This window comes from Myiozetetes cayanensis, unplaced genomic scaffold (assembly GCF_022539395.1).
Source record: "Myiozetetes cayanensis isolate MyiCay16 unplaced genomic scaffold, myiCay2020 scf15, whole genome shotgun sequence".
Classification (NCBI taxonomy): domain Eukaryota; kingdom Metazoa; phylum Chordata; class Aves; order Passeriformes; family Tyrannidae; genus Myiozetetes; species Myiozetetes cayanensis.
The window spans coordinates 6,163,311-6,181,372 of record NW_026087159.1 but is presented as its reverse complement, the minus strand read 5'-3'; the positions used below and the strand labels follow the sequence as shown (position 1 = coordinate 6,181,372).

The 18,062-nt window shown below is 43.0% G+C and overlaps 2 long non-coding RNA genes across 3 annotated transcripts; both read right to left on the bottom strand.

The window, feature by feature from the left end:
- Positions 1 to 229: 229 nt before the first annotated feature.
- LOC126637349 (uncharacterized) lies at positions 230 to 8,144 on the bottom strand. The gene is made up of 4 exons (XR_007628310.1): positions 7,301 to 8,144; positions 2,639 to 2,779; positions 2,167 to 2,231; positions 230 to 826 (listed from the first exon to the last, which is right to left on the bottom strand). It is a non-coding gene; the product is annotated as an uncharacterized LOC126637349 (long non-coding RNA).
- A 3,992-nt stretch (positions 8,145 to 12,136) lies between these two features.
- On the bottom strand, positions 12,137 to 17,787 carry LOC126637329 (uncharacterized). Of its 2 annotated transcripts, none has more exons than XR_007628307.1 (3): positions 16,303 to 17,787; positions 12,957 to 13,040; positions 12,137 to 12,506 (listed from the first exon to the last, which is right to left on the bottom strand). It is a non-coding gene; the product is annotated as an uncharacterized LOC126637329 (long non-coding RNA). The 2 variants fall into 2 exon arrangements; XR_007628308.1 differs by lacking the exon at positions 16,303 to 17,787 and adding an exon at positions 14,063 to 14,129.
- Positions 17,788 to 18,062: the final 275 nt, after the last annotated feature.

Genomic DNA, 18,062 nt, shown 5'->3' with positions numbered 1-18,062 from the left:
CCCCAGCACTTGTAAGGTCATCAAATGATAGATTAGTGCTGCATGGAGTATCACAAATGGCATTTGTGCTGGGAAGCTCATTATATGAGATGTCAGGTCATGTAAATCATAGGAAACAAATACAAACATCCATCAGAAAAATGCAGATAGTCATTACAGGCAGCAGAGAGGAGTTGAATTATTATGCAAAATTTATTTTGACTATTAAAATACAAAGAGGTGACACAAAATTGTCCTTTAAGCAAACATAAACTACAAGTACTCTGACAGGAGGTTTTGTTTATAAATGTTTCATCTCCTCATTATACTACGTCTATAAACAGTGCCTGAAAAACAAAGAAATGGGGAAAAAATAGGAAAAAAAAAATCAGCGATTCAGTGTTTGGGTCTTCAGAGCTTTTCCTTTATTCAGGAGAAAACTATTCTTTCCACATCAGAATAATCAATGCAAGATAGGAAGAAATAGACTGTAATTACTGCATGTGAGTCATTTGTTACAGATCCTGTCTGCTCCGAGAGAACAGAAGCAAGCACTTGCTCCTTGACATGCAATTTTTTTGGGGGGAGGGAGATGCACTGAACAGTTTGGTAGAAATATGTGGGTGCTCAAGGAGAGAAAACCAAGCAGGAGGAAATACTAAACCAGGGGGGCTATTAGCACTCTCCAAATGGCCCAACAGGAGCCCAGCCACCTGTTCCCAACACCATCCATGACTCCAGGAGATGGACTGGTTTCTGCTGGAGTTCATTTCCTTGTGCATTAAAATAAACCCTTGGGTGTTCTTCCTGTTTATTTTTCATTTACTTGATGAAGCCCAATTCATACCTGTTAACAGGACAGATGAGAGCATTTTTGGTTTGGATTAGGGAAGCAAGTTCTTTCTTAAGTTCAGATACAGCAGTTAAGCACGCCACCCACAACTAATAAGGATAATTTCACAGCACTGTAAATTACAACCAAAGTATAATTTCCTCATGTTGAACGCAAATAAAAATATCTTTTTCACTTATGAAAAACTCGGTGACTCAACATTTAAAGGGCACTATTTTACAACAATATCATGAAGAAGACTAGTGGGCCTTGGGAACTTTCAATCTGAATTTCTAGGTTGGCTTTATGAAAGATAAAATCAGGGCTAGTGGGTTATGTTGGGTCACGTTTTCAGTGCTGAAACCCCTCAAAGGTACATCTAAATCCCCTAGACTGCTTTGGAAAATCACAGCACATCTTCCTGAGCGAAGCAAGTTCCTTCCAACAGCCTCAGGATTATGTCTAATGAGTCACATCTCCTCTTAGTCTTGTTCCATCTCTCACTATTGTAAATCACTCTAATCTCATTTTATGAACACCGCATAAGAAGGGAGGCACTGAAAATTACAAATAATAGGTCAAACTGTGATTTGTGAATAGCGAATGCAATATCCCTTCCATTACCTGGAAGTTGTTTCTATGATGGAAGGGAAGAACTGGACCTTACAATGAAAGAGAATAAAGCAGATTTATTGTGTCTTTTACCATCTTAAAAAATGTTTACCGTGTTACTAATGTAAGACTGATTGATACCATCTGTATGGTTCTTCTACTGCTGCTCCGTGGTGGGATAAATTAGTATGCTCTGAAGTTTCCTCGGGTAACAAGCCGTGAGTGCCCGAGCACTGCCAATCTCAGTACATTCAGTGCTGCCAATAGAAATTGCCTAGTCCCTTTGCCACCAGACAAATGGAGTGCAATTCCAGTAAAATAAACACAATTCCAGCACTGAAAGAAATTGCATCTGCTGGTGATGCCTTTTCTACCGATGCACAAAGGGGGTTGTGACAAGGAGCTAAACACAGTTGTTAGAGATGCAGGGAGCAGTTTTCCAGTTCACCCAGAGACAGAGAAGAAAAATAATGGTGTGGGATCCAGTTCCTCCTGGCCATGTTTTTGGAAAGCGTTTTGACAACAGCTTTTGCAGGAAGCCTGGCTAGCACCTGGGAAAGCCCCTGGCCCACTGAGCAGTGAGCCCAGCAAGCTGGTGCCAGCACCTGCAGGCATATGATGCTCTTGCAGAAATGCTGAAAAAGTCAGAATGATACAAGAGAAATGGGAAGATTGGGGCAGGGGAGATTTAAAATCAATGCCATCAGCTACAGTGCCATTTTGTATAAGAAAAGGCTACTGACCTTGTTAGAGACGGTGACCTTGAAAAGCCGTGAACCCTGGGTAAGTGTGGCTAAATATTTCCAACCTGAAAAGAAAGGTAGGTTCATGGAGACCTTGTCATACACAGGGTATTTGAACTGACAGACTACATCTGAACCTCTTGGTGCAGGACCACCACAGAGAGCGCTTGTGCCCCAGGGTGGTATTTAAGATTAAGTCTCCATAGAGGCTCTTGCAAGAAAGTAGATAGTGTGACCTGCCTCTGGCAAGCAGTGCCTGGCACAGCTTTTCCTGGGGAGCCAGCACAGCCCTGGCTCCCCCCAGCTGTCCCCCAGCTGTCCCCCCAGTACCCCGTGGCTGAGCACCGGCACAGACATCCCCCCACACCCTCAGTTCTTGGCTGGGGTAGAGACAACACTGCCCTGTGGGGCTGCAGAGTGTCTTGATGCTGTGTCATGGGGTGGCTTAATACATAATCCTAGAGGAGCTCACCTGGTGACATCTTTATCTTGAAAGCAGCAGCAGCTGGTGTGTGCTATTTTGAGCTTTGCAGGCTTGTTTTGAGCATCTCCCCTGCTGTTTCTCGAGTCGAAACCCCAGACGGGTTCATCCCAGAGGGAAAACCAGAGCTGCCTTGGGTGAGCACACAAGAATGTGTTAAGAGCAGGGAAGGAGCCTGGTGGTCTGTCCTGACTTATTCCCAAACATCAGCTGGGAGACAGGACCCCCAGCAGCTTACCTGGTCCAGCAGTCCTCATCTCCTAGGACAGGCAGGGGCTGTCTCTGTTTATGGTGGACGTAAACACCAGACTTGGTACTGGAGGAACCCTGCCCCACACCCGCTCCTCTCGCCTTGGACACGCACCAGTGATAAACTATTGCCATATCATTTTAAACAGAGGAGGTTTATTAGAATCTCCTGTAAATCAGGCCTGAAATTACTGCTGTGGTTTTGCAATAAGCCTGAGTCCTGCTGAACGGCTCACGCAGCTTCTGCTTGAAATTCCTATTTTAAAACCACTTTTGCGACTCCCCCATGAAAGCAGCTCGATTTGTAGCTGCACACCAGGACGCAGCACGGCCTGCCAAGCTGGGAGAAGCTCTTTGCCTTTAATGACAGCCATCTGCAGGTTCCTATAACTTAGCAATGTTCCCAGCCATGATTTATGGAGGGTGCTTAGCTTTACGGTATAATCTTTACTATTTTACAGGGTTCCCTTTTTCTCAGTTAAATGTTGTTTTCTGAATAATTCCAAGCTGCCAGTAGGTTTACAGAGAAGAAAACTGGAATGAATCTCTTCTTGCTTTTATTTACTCCTATTTGAGTACTGTGTTTCTGCATCCATTTTGGAGATTTACAGTGGTATTAAGGTTGCTTCCCTCATCCTCATTTTATAGATTTCTGCTGCAATCATTTTGAAAACCAGGAAGCTGACAGGAAAATTAGGAAATTAGATAGCATGTTCCTGTTCCCTCCAGTGCCCTGATGAAGAAGGGGAGAAGAAAAAGCAATTGAAGGCATAATAAATAACACTATATATCCCGGAGTCCTCTTGCTGATGCTGGCACCTCCTCTGGGCATCCCACTGCATCTCATCCCACCAGCATTGCTGTGACCCTGAGAATGTTGGGCTGTACCTGCAGCCACCTTTGAGGCAGCAGTCATCCAAGTGCCAAGCTCACAGGCTAATTGTTCATCTAATTTTAAATGCTAATGGTGACCCATGGAGCAGCGGCTCCATGTGCTGAAGTTATCTCAGACAATTGTTAAAGTTTTTTGAAAGTAATCACCACAGAAAGAGAAAAGTGACAGTGATGACCACCAGTTTTGGAGATGATGGTGTGGTGGCTTATCTTTTATTACCTGAAACATCACCTGTATCACTGTGACCCTCTCATAAGCTTATTATGAGTAGTCTCATAAGCTTATGGAGGACACTGGGCAGAGACCCTCCTGCAGCTCACTGCACGCAGGAGTTGCACTAACTTGCTCCAGCACCACCAGCTCACCAGATAAACAACCTCTAAATCAACCTTTCAAATAATTCATGTGATTTTATGGGCCAAACTTAGGCTTTTCCATTCAAAATGAGCATGCTGAGCCTTTCAAAGGAGTGGCTTATCTAGTTACAAATAAAGCCTGGTTATCTCATGGGAGCTTTTTGTACCACCAGCACTCAGAGACAATCTCATCCATAGCACAGGCACTATTCACCTACATGAAGGTTTCTGCTCTGCTGTATGTTATAGGCAAATCAAAAATTCTAGAAACCATCCCAAATCACAAAGTTATTTATTTCTTCTGATTTCTTTCCATCTTGGATTACAAAGATGGGTATTTTACATCGTGTCTCCTGCTCCTGTTTCCAGTGATGTGATGATTAGGACATGGGGTTTGCTTGTTCATTTTACCCCAGATATGGTTGATTTTCCACCTATCTTTAAAATCTGACTCATCCATTTTGTGTCATACATTAGCCTTGATTCATGTTGAGAACAGGTATTTTCATTTCAACAGAGAGAACATCCATTCTGTCTTTCCTGTTCTTTATGGAAACATCTGTGAAACGAAGCAACCGAACACTGCAAAATGTTGAAATTGCCCAGGGAGCAAAATTCTGAAATTGTATCCTACAAAAATGTCATTTCAGTTTAGCCCAGTGAGGTAGAAAGAGATTTAAATATAATGTATCATTTTGGTTTCATGGGCTCAACCTTTGTACAACAGAAACTATGACTTTATGTTAATATATGACATGATATACAAATAAAACCAAAACCAACTTTTTGTTGTATGTGTTCTTTTAGTTTGTATATTTTTATACCTTATAATGCATGTTTAAAGCTCATTTAAATTATAATATAAATTAAAATCACTGAGTGACTTGCGCTTTGATTTGGCACCTGATGTTCTGACAGGCAACAGGGGATTTTGTAATGCAGTAAGTACCTTGGATATAAAACAGAAAGATGAAAATGTAGGGGAAAATGCAATAGAAATAGAACAATGAAGAAGTAAAGAGAAATCAAATGGGCTGCTGGCTGCAGTGCAGGGGCCCAGCTGTCCCAGGGAGCCAGCCAGCTGGGCAGCAGGCAAGGAGGCCAGGCAGATATCTGGCTTCTGCTGACAGCTTTGATGGCACTGACGTGTTCCCACAGAGCGTCTTGGTACCATCGAATCAGCATTTTCCAACAGAAAGTAGCTCGGAAAACTATTCTGCTGGAAAATTGTTGACCCGCTCTACTGGCTGCTGGTCATAGAATCATAGAATAATTCTATAGAATAATATTGGAAGAGACCCATAAGGATCACCGAGTCCAACCCCTGCTCCTTGAAGGACCACCTAACGCTAAATCATATGACTAAGAGCATCCTCCAAATGTTCCTTGAACTCTGACAGGCTTGGTGCTGTGGGGGAACTGTTCCAGAGACTGACCACCCTCTAAGGGAAGAACCCTTCTTCTAACATCCAGTCTGAACTTCCCCTGATACAGCTTCATCCCATTTCTTCATGTCCTATCACTGGTCACCAGAGAGAGGAGATCAGCAGCTCCTCCTTCATTACCACTCCCTCCCTCCCAAGGAAGCTGTAGACTGCCATGAGCTCCCCCTCAGCCTTCTCTTTTCCAAGCTGAATAAACCAAGTGACCTGAACACTCCTCCAAGTCTTGCCCTCAAAACCTTTCACCATCCTGGTTGCCCTCCTCTCAACATGCTCTAAGCTGACTGTTACAGTTAAAAATAGAATAGGAAATTAAAAAGCGAGCCCTCCTCTCCCCAGACCAGGAGTTTGGCACTCTCCCTCTTGCATTACAAGCAATGTTCACTCCTATTCACCTTCACGTCCCTCAAGACAGTGCAGGCCTCTACCCTTTCCCCATCAGTCATGGCTTTTCCAAGCAAGAGCCCTCAACATAGGGAGCTTTTCCTGTCACAGAGGCTGTTGCCTGTGTCCGAGATTTGTTGCTTTCCCTGTTCCTTCTCTTGTTCTCCTGCAGCCTTTCTGCAGTGGGCAATCAGACCTGCACGCAGGATCAGAGGTGTGGCTGTGCAGGGATTTGACCTTGGCATAGTGACACCCCTCACTCTTGGAGCCTTCCTCCATCCTCCCCGTGGCCATGAGGATGGTGCCAGCGTTTGGAGAGGAAGAGCCACAAAGGCTCCAGTACATTTTCCTGCTTAAGGGTAAGTGCTAATTCAAAGCCCACCATTCTGTGTATGTAGGCAGACCTGTTTCAACAAGGGCATTAATTTGCACTTATCAGTACTGATTTTCACCTGCCAGTTCCTATCACCCAGATACTTATTTCTGCAAGATCCTTCTGCAAATTTCTGCTTTAAATCTGGTTACTCTCAACAAATCTGTGTCACCTGCAAACTTTACCATCCCACCACTCATGTCTTTGTTCCACATAATTTCTGAATATGTTGACAGTGTCCAGCACAGGTACCTGCAGGATTGCTATTCTAATTTCCATTCACTGCTAAAACTCATATAGGACTTTATACCTAGTCCTTGTTTCTTATGTGTCATCAATCCATAGAAGATTAATTTTGCGAAAATCTAGTCCCATTAACTCCTTTTAGTGATTCTCTTCTGTGCTTCAGCCCTGCTGGCTGCTTTCTGGTGCATTTGTCTGCTTTCAGTAAGCATTAAATGAGCAATCTCTGATTGTAGGTAATATAGAAAAGGTCACCTATCTTGCTTTTTAAAACTTTTTAATTTAATCCCTTCCAATTTCATACTAATCTGTTTCCTCTTTCTCCTCTAGCTACTTTGTTTCAAATGAAATATAGCTGTGGTAGGGTGTTTTTTCCATAAGGATGCTGAATTTGATAACAGCAGTCACTATTAGAGCAACTCATCAGTACTTACATCTGGAATGAGGTCATCAGAAATAAATCAAGAACTTAATCTCCCTATCTGGACTCTCTGAATGTTCATCCCCCCAAAACAAAAGGACACTTTTGGTACTTTCAAACCTGACCTGTGTGTCATTACCCCACATGACATGGACAACTACAGCAAAAACTGAAATCTCCCATTTGGGGACGGACACTTTTTTTGCACAAATTCTGAAAGCTCATAGGATTTAGAAGATATTCAGAAAAGCTCTGACATGAAGAAGCTGGGAATGATATCTCAAACCTACCTTAGCAAACTGGGGCAGGTAGGAAGGACTGTCCTATGGCTGGGCGTGCAGCATCCATCTCCCAGCCAGCCTGGCAGGGCTGCTCTGTATTGACCTGTTTGGAATGAGAATTGATTTTCATAGAATCACATTGTCAATCCTTTTGGATCACCGAATAGTTGCGTTACTTTTTTCTCTGGCTGCTTGCAGGCTCCTTGGCAAAACTGGAGCTTACTCCACTGTGTTCAGCTGTGAACAGAGTTCCTGTCAGAGAGCTGGGAGAGATGGGGAAGGGGCTGCAGTACTGGGAAACAGGCAACAAAATACTATACAAATCCTTTCTAGTAAATCAGATTTAATACTTTTATGCTATTACAAGCTCCATTGAAAATAGTGCAAAAACTCTTAGTAAATCTGTCCCCTAGGTGCCTTATGTCTGTATTTATTCTGTCTTTTGAAATTTGTCCATTAACCAAGTTCAGTTTTTGCTTCTGGGTGTTAGTTTTTATCCAATATGATTTAATTTTATACTGGGGATTGGGTTTAAAGCTTGCACCATGATATCTAAATAAGTTCATTAAATGCTCTAAGTTTCTCTGGTTACAAGTATAAATTCATCAGCATGGAAATAATGACATCTTAAACCTATTAAATTTAAAATATCTTTATGCACAACCCCAGAGCTCAGATATGCCAGCCAATGATAATCAAATGCCACCCGACCACTCGAAAATTCCAGGGAAGAGAAAATGAGCTGGTTTGAGGATGCCTGCGAGGCAAATCAGGCTGTCAAAATCCTATCATTCTTGGGAGGAATTTACATAGCTCATATTAAACTCACCAGAGCGACTGGAAACCTGGAGTAATTAAATGCTGGGGGGGAGGCGGGATGCTGGATGTGCCTTATCCAGGAGGCCTCTGCAAAAGGAGGAGGTTCAGGTGGGGTTCCCAATGAACCTGCGTGCCTTGGGGACTGGGGAAGCTCTGAGCTGGGCTCCTGCAAAGGGAAAAGAAACATCCCAGGTCCCCTGTCATGGGTGGTGGGTGGATGGATGGATGGATGTCCAAGGGAGAAAAGCAGAAATCTCTTGGGCTTTAGGAAAACTCCTTGGCTCCCCACCAAGCATGCTATTTCCTTCCCCTGCATGGGCTGACAGGGCTTTACATCCTCCTGTCCTGCTGCCTCACAGCCAGGCTCTCTGCACACTCATTGCTCCCAGATTTCAGAGAGAAAACACTCTTCCCTATTTCCATAAAGAGGACTGGAAGCTACTCCCAACCTGCTGGTTTGCTCCTTTCTCCGTGGCAGATGGCCCTGGCTCGAGCCACCATGGCACAGGAGCAGGTGAGCCTGGGAGGCTGGAGAGCGAGCACCATCCTTGGGTTGCAATAAATGAGGGCAGAAGCAGCTGCCTCTGTCCGAATCCCCAGTCCCCAGAGCACAACTGCACTGCAGGGTGTTTAAAAGGCAACGGCTTTTGTTTCACACCAGCAGATAGACTCTCTCACTGCACCAAGAGCGAGGGACCTTAATCCTCCTCTTGTTGACATGACATATCGTAATGGCTTCTGTGGTTACCTATCAAGTCACTGTGTACTTAGAAAGCTTTAATCTGTAGATTATTTACTCAATAGACTGTAACGGCTTCGCATAATAGCACATAACAGCTTCCAGCAGTTACGGCCTATTGTGTCACAGGGAGCTTGTGTTGATTTCCCCCCCCCTAAATCTAACTCTAAGCATCTAAGACAATACATGGTATTGTGCTGACCTAATAAGAAGTGCCTACATTCTCACTTTGTTTCTTTGGGTTTTTTTGCCTTTTTTTTTTTTTTTTTTCACTTTTGAAAAGACAATATTGAAAATAGTGTTTGTTTTCAGAAAACAGCAAGAAGAATAGAAATCCCTTTCCTCCACAAGCCGGAGAACTGGATTGCATCAGTTGCCTCACACTCTGATCTTGTTGTGCCTTACCTCCCTTCAGTGCAAGCATCTTGCCCACCCCAGCTGTGGATTTTCACAACACCTGTAGGAACTTTGCAAATCTTGAAATTTTTGTCTTACTACCTAAAGTGGTCAAAAGTGGGCAGGAGGCTTACAGGTACTGGAGGCTGAGCATATAATACCCATATCCCACTCTTGTTCAGCAAACACATTAATGACATATAAAATTTCTCACTTACCCACCTTCCTTACTTACCTGTTAGCACAAAGGCTGTGTTGCACCATGAGTAGTTGTAACAGAAAGGGAAACCAGTATATTCAATGCTGTACCAGCCAGGTTTGACAAGAGTACTGCATGTCTAGAAGATGTTGTGTTAATGCTGGTTGTAGAAAACAAAGCATAAAAGGCTCTAGAGCAATGACAGTAATTCCAGATCATCTGAATACTGGCCATTCTCTGAGAAAAGGGAACCATATGGATGCAATTTCTTTAAGGTATTTTTAATTTTTATTGTCTTTAAGATCCTCAGAATTCGAAGGACATTCCCCACCAGGTGAAAACAATATTAATTTTGAGTCTAACTGCCCCAAATTGATTTGATTTCATTTAAAACCTAGCTAATTAATTAAAACACTTGACAATGCCCCTTTAATGTTTAACAAAAGAGCACACCATACTCCAGCTGAGCTGCTAAATGTTTATGTCTTATTAGCAGGCTTCCCAAAGCTTGGAGAAAAGGATTTCCATGCAAGTTCTCACTCTTTCTTTTAATTACACCTAAACAGCTCAGCTCATTATAATTCTACTACAAACTTTGCTCTCAAGAGCATCTTGCAACATGCATTTAGCAGGTACCACCACCACTACTTACTCCCACACCCATACTCTCATATTTCTTCATTTTTAAGTGGAAATTCCTCAGCTGAAGACCTCAGAAAGTCACCCTGCAACGTTTCTGGCACAGTGAGCACTTTGGAATTAATTGCCAATATGAAATAAATACAGTGTGAAGACATGCATTAAAACCAAGTTATAATTAAGCAGTATGGAGATTTGTACCCAGTAATCAATAAGCTCAGGAAACTTGGGAGTAGTTGGGGCTGTGGGCGGCACAGGGAAAGGGTGTGAATGGCTCTCCCTCATGGGGTGTTTCACCATCTGCTCCCCACTGTTCTCCCCCGTGGAAGTTGTCCCTGCTGTCTGAAAGCTGGCTCAGAGCTGCAGTACCCCCACGGAATTTGCCTCTTGCAGCCACTCCCTGCATTTGAGTGTCTGTCTCCAGGCCAGTGCTCTCCCCATCCCACCCTGGAATCACCCCACACCCTCCTGCAGCTCCCACTCAGGGGTTCAAAGTGAGGAGTGGAGCCCTTAGAGCCACATTTCTACATCCCTCTTGCTGCAGGGGCGAGATGCCAGTGCTGGTCTGCTAGACAAGGGTGGGGCGGGACTTTCAGCATCTCCCGTAGTATTTTTCCACAGTAACAGATTCCTCCCGACTTGCAGATGGTTAGTCATGCAAAGCAGAAATAACATTGGATTCAGTCTTCAGGTGTCATCAGATTGGGCCTCCCTTCTTAACTCAACCCAGGAGCTGGGATGATAATTTGCCTGAGCTTATGGAGTCATTTTTGAAAACATAAACAACATCTTGCCATGTGCTGGCCTTTTCCTGTTTACTGGGCTTGATTTCACGCCTGAAAAACAAGCCCATTGCAACATCCTGGTGGAGGGATTCTGCAAGAAAGTGTTGGCTGAGCGAGGAAAATCGTTAATGCCAGCTCAGGAGTCCTAATTGCCCCAAATGAATTACAAGCTAAAATAGTCTGGCCCAGTTATTAGCAGCCACCATACCCATAAGAGCTTGGCATGGCAGCAGAGAGGGAAGGCTGCACGCAAGATGCCGTTCTCAACCCTCTCCCTTTTCCTGTTGCTTTTCTAAACAACTCCATTAGGATTTACACTGTTGATGTGGGATTATTTCCTATACTTCTATTTCTTGTTCAAATGTATAGAAATTAATTTTCTGGTCATAATTTCGGTGCCTCTGGGACATTAGCAGGCTGGAAGTAAAAATAGAACGTCATTACAGTGTCAGGTAATGCGGATGAGTGTGACTAATAACCTGAGTGTCATTGATTTAATAATCTAATAATGTCTCTGCACACTCCGCGCTCAGACTCACTGAGTGCAGATAAAGATTTAAGCCCGGCTGAAGCTGCAGATAAGAATCAGCATCTTGGCTTTAGGGATCAGAACCAATGATAAGCAACCCACGGCTGGTATCAAAAAAATTAAAGCAGGGGAAGGAGCCAGCTGGTATCTGCAGCTCAGGCTGCAAAGGAGGTAGGTTTCCCTCCCGCGGGGTTACAGCAGCAGGAGGTCATAGCTTTGCATGGGAGACGCTTCTCAAGCTCAAAGAGAGATGCTCACCGACTAGCAAAGGTCTGGAAGCTCTCAAATAGCTGCTGGTCTGCCAACACCTTGGTCTGTGGTGGTCTAAAACACAAAGGAAAAGCCTATTAATGTCAGTCACAACACCAGCCTGGCAAAGTCTGATCCACAGCCTGGAAACGAGAGGCAGAGTGAAGCAAACAGGCTTTTGATTGGGACCCAGATCTTCTGACTCAGGATAATCTGGGTTATTCATTCAGAGAAAAGCTGCCACAACAGCCCAGCTCCTTACAGAAAGCTGCAGAAAGGACCTCTCTTCATTTAGAGCATCCCTTTATCCAGGCCCATCCTTTCACCTCCTCCGAGCGGCGATGCCAGATCCGGCCCCTCTCAAAGTGCTGTTGGATGGTGGTAAAGGTGTTGCTTCACCCTGGCAGACCCTGGATGAGCTGGGAGATGGATCTCACCCACAGGGTATGAAACCACACAGAGACACCTGCTAATGAGACATGACACCAGGTTTATTATAATTTGGTTGGAACAGGGACAATCAATCTTCTCAAACTGCCTGTGAAAATCCCATTCCCCGGCAAGGCTCCTCCAGGCTTGGTCGGTTTGGGCTCCGTATGCTTTAGTATTAATGTGGCAAAATGTGCTTTTACCTGGGACTGTGCTGGCACCACAGAGGGCAAATGCACTTTAGGCACAATCTTCGACTGCAGGAGCTTCAAGCCTCTCACAGTGAGGTAAGTTCTGCAAGTAATTCAGCTTTTTTCCAGACCACGCTCTGAAGGCCTCATCAGTCTTCTCTGACACCACTTCATCTCAAGTATATTTACTTGTTTCCAGTTAACTTCATCCAGATAACAGGAAAACTCCCTAGGGAGTTGCTATAGAAACACCCGAGGGAAGCAAGGCAAGATTAGGGCAGCAGAGTCCAAAGATACCGTTAAGATTAAGAGAGATTTTAACTCCTACTCTGTAAGTATCATTGCCCTGGAAAAGGAGCAGAAATAGGAGTTCAAATGGAAAATGTCCTGCGTGGTTCGTGATGGAGTGACTGCTGATAACTCCCCTCTCCCGGGGAGATTCACCACTATGAAGCAGTGAAAAAGCCTTTCCAGATGTCCTCTCCAAAGTTTCCAACCTCAGTGAGACTCTGCTGACTCTCAATAGGACATGTTAGTCCCATCTGCAAAAAAGGTGTTTAAAACATCCCCAAATCTTTTCCGGTGCCTGATGACATTGATAACCCTTTAAGCAAAGCACTGTCCTTCTGCATAATGGTCTGAGAAGGATTAAATGAAAGAAATATAACAAGAAGTCAAGGAGCTACCTACCATTAGCAGCTATTTGAGTGTCAGGCAGTCTCGTTTCGGGCGATTTATCAGCGCTTTTGTCCAAGCCATTCATTCCACAAAACACTATCATGAAAATAGATGTCATTAGAAGCACTTTTTAATATATAAATTTTTTTTTTTTTGCAAAAAGTCCTCAGCTCAATTTTCTCAGTGAAATTCTCTTACATTTCCTAGACTTCGATCAGAAAGACCCAACAGTACAAAACTGGTGTTCTGATCTTCTGCATAAGCCATATTTTTGGAACAGTTATTGTCCTTCCTCCTATCTGATGCTCCAACATGCAAATGCTGATGGTCATTAGAAATTAATTGTCCTTGACTGCAAAATAGAAGGGGATTCATCCACCATATTGATTTTTCTCATGTATGTGTACATGTGTACCTCCTTTGGCAATTAGTCATTAAATAAACACTGATTCATTCCTGTGAACCAAATTTTAGTTGCAGTTTTCATCACTGTAACTTTGTACTGTTTTTCTTCATGCGGAATATCTTACAGCCAGCAGGGTTGTTAATTAACACATACTCCATGAGCCAAAGGTGGAGCTGAGGGGGGAGCCTAAAGAAAACAGGATCTTCATCAGGAATGGATGTGTGTCTGCCCAGGAGCTCATGGACAGACAGCCCTTAGCAGACAGTTAAAAACACATGCAAATTCAGAAAACTCCTAAGGCAGGAAAAAAAACCAGCTGGTGCACACCAAACACCTGAAAGAAATTTGGAAGGAAAAAGAAAGGAAAATAAAATCCCAGTAATTTTATAGAAAAGACACATGCTACAGTCAAATATCTACCTTTCTCACACTAATTATCTTCCAGGAGGTTTGCTGGGCTGGGTGGAATCTGTTGGGGTTTGTGAGCATGTTTATCTTAATTGCCTTCGTGTAGTTGTGGGGTTATTTGACTTGATATTGAGATAATTGATGACTGGTTTTTATGTGCATTTCTGACAGGCAGGAAGGATGCCCAGAGCAGGGAATGGACTTTGTCTATGCACAAAGTTGTGGAAAATGTTTTTAAGGCAAAAACAAAGTCAGATGTTAAATCTCATAAAGAAACAGGCAAATTCTGAATCTAATGACTTACCGTGTAAACTTGTAGTCAAAGGAAATTACATCAATTCCTGTGGTTTATGAGCACCACAGAGATGCTTCATAAAAGGAAGAATAATATGATTAAAATGAATGTAAAACATCTTAGGCAACATAACTTTTAAGTTTCATTTTTCCAATATTGGGACTTCTAGAACTACTTAGAATAAAATAACCTTAGAGCATATTGCTTTCCACAGTAAATACACACACAGAAACTAATGCTCCTAGAAACTAGCATTTTCTTGAACAACAAAAGCATAATTGATGACCAACCACCTTCATCACCTGAGCAAACCCTCAGCCAAATCACTCAGCTGCTCCAGGTTCATTACTTGGTGTGCTAATGCCCTATACAATAAACACAGCAAATGAAATATGGAATTACTCTAACCACAGATCATTGCTAATTGGTAATCCTCAGAATACCAAGATGCAGGGAAGAAATATCACTTTGAATATCTTCCTGCAAAGATATCCCTGGACATACTTCCAGGTCTGCATCATCCCTGCCACAGGGGAGTGGGAGCTCAGTGAGCCACTCGGACTTCTCTTCCCATTCATCACATCTCACCCATCCTGAGTTTCATCATTCCATGCTATATCCAGTCATTTCAATTTCAGCGAACTTAATTGCAAAATTTTTATCTTGAGTCCATTTCCCCATAATTATTTGTTTCTTAAATTCCATGCTGATCCATGATGATTGTCTAAAACAGGATGCAGCCAAAGTCTTCAACTGTATTAGCTGGACCGCATAGATTATCCCAGAAAACACAGCTTAAACAATGCTTATGTTATTCTAATGAACCCATTTACAGGTTATCTAGCCTCAGTTTTCTTATTACATGCCAAACAGCCTGAGGATTTAATAAGCACTGTTTCCAGTCTTAGTTGCAGTTCAGATTGTGCCACCTCTCCTACACACACTGCCTGCCATATAGATCATTTAATCATTCTGAGGATGAGAAAGTTGCATCAGTGGCCTGTGAGGGCTTCTGGAGCAACACAGCACATTTGTAAACCCTTGTGCCTCCTGTACAATGGAGAGTCCCCAAACCTGCTCTTACCTATTTTGAAATGGCACTTTGTGTCCCCCATCAAAGCTGTTATTTAATTTCCAACTGGATTTAAATTAATTAAATTAGAATAATTTTAATAATCAAACAACATTTAATTATGTAGAAGAAAGCAGCCTCTTCTCAAAATTGTAGCATGGCCACTACGAAACTCTCCTGGCTGTGCTCATGAGCAGGTGTGGATCTTTTTGCCATCTCAGACACACTCAGAGGGTAATGAAGACAAAGCCCAAGAGAATCTCATGTGAAAGGACAAAATTTTTTTTCCACATCTTAGCTATAAAAATGCAGCTTACATAGCACAGTGTCCCAGGCACCAACGAAGGAGAATTACCAGCAGAGTTAATCTAGGGGTGAAGTGTCTTAATGTTAAGAATATAAAAAGAGAAATTAGCCATACATGTATGTGGGCAGGATATTAGAGCCTGACCCAGCAGGGCAGTGTATAATTCTCCCATTCTCATGGAAAGGCAAGAAGCCTCACATAAGACCTCATTCAGGAATTGCTGACAGAACTCCATCTCTCTTTCCTGCTCTACATATTCTTCAGGTAGGAAAAAAAATTTTTTTTTTTTTTTTTTGGGAGGGTTGAAGTGGAAATCTTTCCCAGTGACGTGGAAGACTTGGTGACTATTCCAGCACAAAGAGTAGTGGCTTTGCAGGGACAGCCCAGGGAAAGCACACAGGACTCCTGGTCTAACCTCTCTAGACCACCCAAGTAAAACCCCAAGAGCCAGGGTCCACGGTCTTCTCTCTCCTTTTAAAAATATATTTCTTTATGGTAGTTTGATTTTTTTTTCCTGTTATGCACTTGATGTGTTCCTAGCATGAACCCTGGCTGCCATCCCCTCTGGTTTTTAGATTTGAAAGGCAAAAACAGAGAGGCTGCTGGCTCAGCACTGCTATTTCAATATAGCGTTTTCCTTAGGGAAACATCAGCACACCAGGTAAAAAATAACCCTTAAAATGTATGGCCTTTGATTAAGCTTTCTTCTTGTCAGACCATAGGAAGAACCCTTGCCAGCCCTGTAGCTGCACACCAGGATTCCCAGTCCAGAGTATTCCAGTGTCTCCGAGCTCAGCACAAGCCTGCTCCTCCCCTCCCAAAGACAGGGATATCCCAAGAGCTGAGAAGTCTTGTGGAAACTGCTCTTACATTTTAATTTACCAAAGCAGCTGGTGCTGGTCCTTTGCCATGTGATAACCGCTTGCCTCGAGGGTCTGCCAGTTCAGGGTCTCCAGCTGCAGCCTCAGCTCCCAGGAGCCATCATGCTGGTTGATGAAGTTGTCCCCATCATGGCTCTCACTTAGTGAAGTGACAAATATCACAGACATCTCTGTTCTCCCTGCCAGGACCACTTATTGCTGGTTTTGGAAACACAAAGTGAAAGTCCATAGTTAACACAGTTCCCCAGAAGATCAGGGATCTCCACACCTTCCCAGTTAGAATAATGTCAAATCATGGCATGTTTGGGATGTGCATGCACCTGGATTTATGGATGACCATCAATCCTAAATACAGGCATGGGACTTCGTGTTTGACTGATTTCAGCTCTATCTAATTAAATTTTTAGGAGGATCACTGGAATCCCAAGATCTCTATCCTCATAAACCTTCTGGATTTAATAGTGACAACTTCTACTGGGTGAATTAAGCAAGTCAATTTTATAGCAAAGGCAAGTCAAATCTGCTATAATTAATTCAAATTAACACACCCACGAGCTCCTGAAGCCTATCATTGGTGAGGTGTCGCTTCAGGGACGATTGCAAAAGCATCCAAATACAAGTCATCATTAAGAACTTTAAGGCTAAACATTTCACAGGAATCCAAAAGTAACCTGCACAGAAGCAGGCTGGATTACAGAAACCCAGATGTCCCCTTTCTGCAGGACTTTATTATTAATATGGTCAACAAAGCAAAACAGTTTCCTGTAAATCTGATTATTTAACATTACTTTTATCTGTTCAATATTAAGCCTCTATGGAGAATTACTGGAGTGTATCCCATGGTACATATGGTCTGCGATAGGAAACAATACCTCTGAAACTCTGAACAGCACAATGTCAGTCAGGAAATGAGAAAGGAATGTGGTTTGCACTTACAATCTTCGCTATTTTTTCTTTTCCTCGAGGAAATATCCAGCATGGATATTTAACATGATGAGGTACATGTGACAGGAAATATCAAAGCAGCAGCTCTAAGACCAAAAAACCTTATCTTTAGACAAAAAAATATTATTTAGATGCAGAAAAATACAATTTTGATGTTAGAATGTGAACATGGCCCAACTGCTTCTGGACAAGGTTGCTGTAAATGGAGGCCAGGGAGCAATTTTGGAACATTAGATTGTGGAACAGGCTCACAGATCATTGCTGGAACACAATCAAGCCTTTCTGAGCTGTCAAATGCTAAATAGTTAATTGTACAGAGAGGGAGAATAGCCAGAGAAATGTTCCTAGGTGCAGAAGAGGATATTGCTGGATAAATACTGTGCACACTACCCTGATACAACCGTGTAACGAGCTGGGGTAGATCCTGTCTGCAGCCCAGCATGGATGCTTGGCACTGACTCACTGCTGCAGGAACACTGCTTTGGGCTTGATATTCATGTCAGAATTTTACTTCAAATACAACAAAAAGGGCCACCAGATTTGACACTACCAAAAAAAAAAAAAAAAAAAGATTTGGCTATTTGGCTTCATTTGGTGATGAAGTCCTTCCAGAAGACCAGAGAGGCATTAGGCAGAAGTGAAATTGGATGGTGAGTGTCCAGAGAACCCAATGACTGCTTACAACCAGGAAACTTTGCCAGTAGAAAAAGCACAACAGCCACACACCAGTGTTGCCAGGCTCTATTCACCTGAAAGACACTGCCTATTTGAGCAGAGATTCACATGAGAAAAATATGCCAGTGT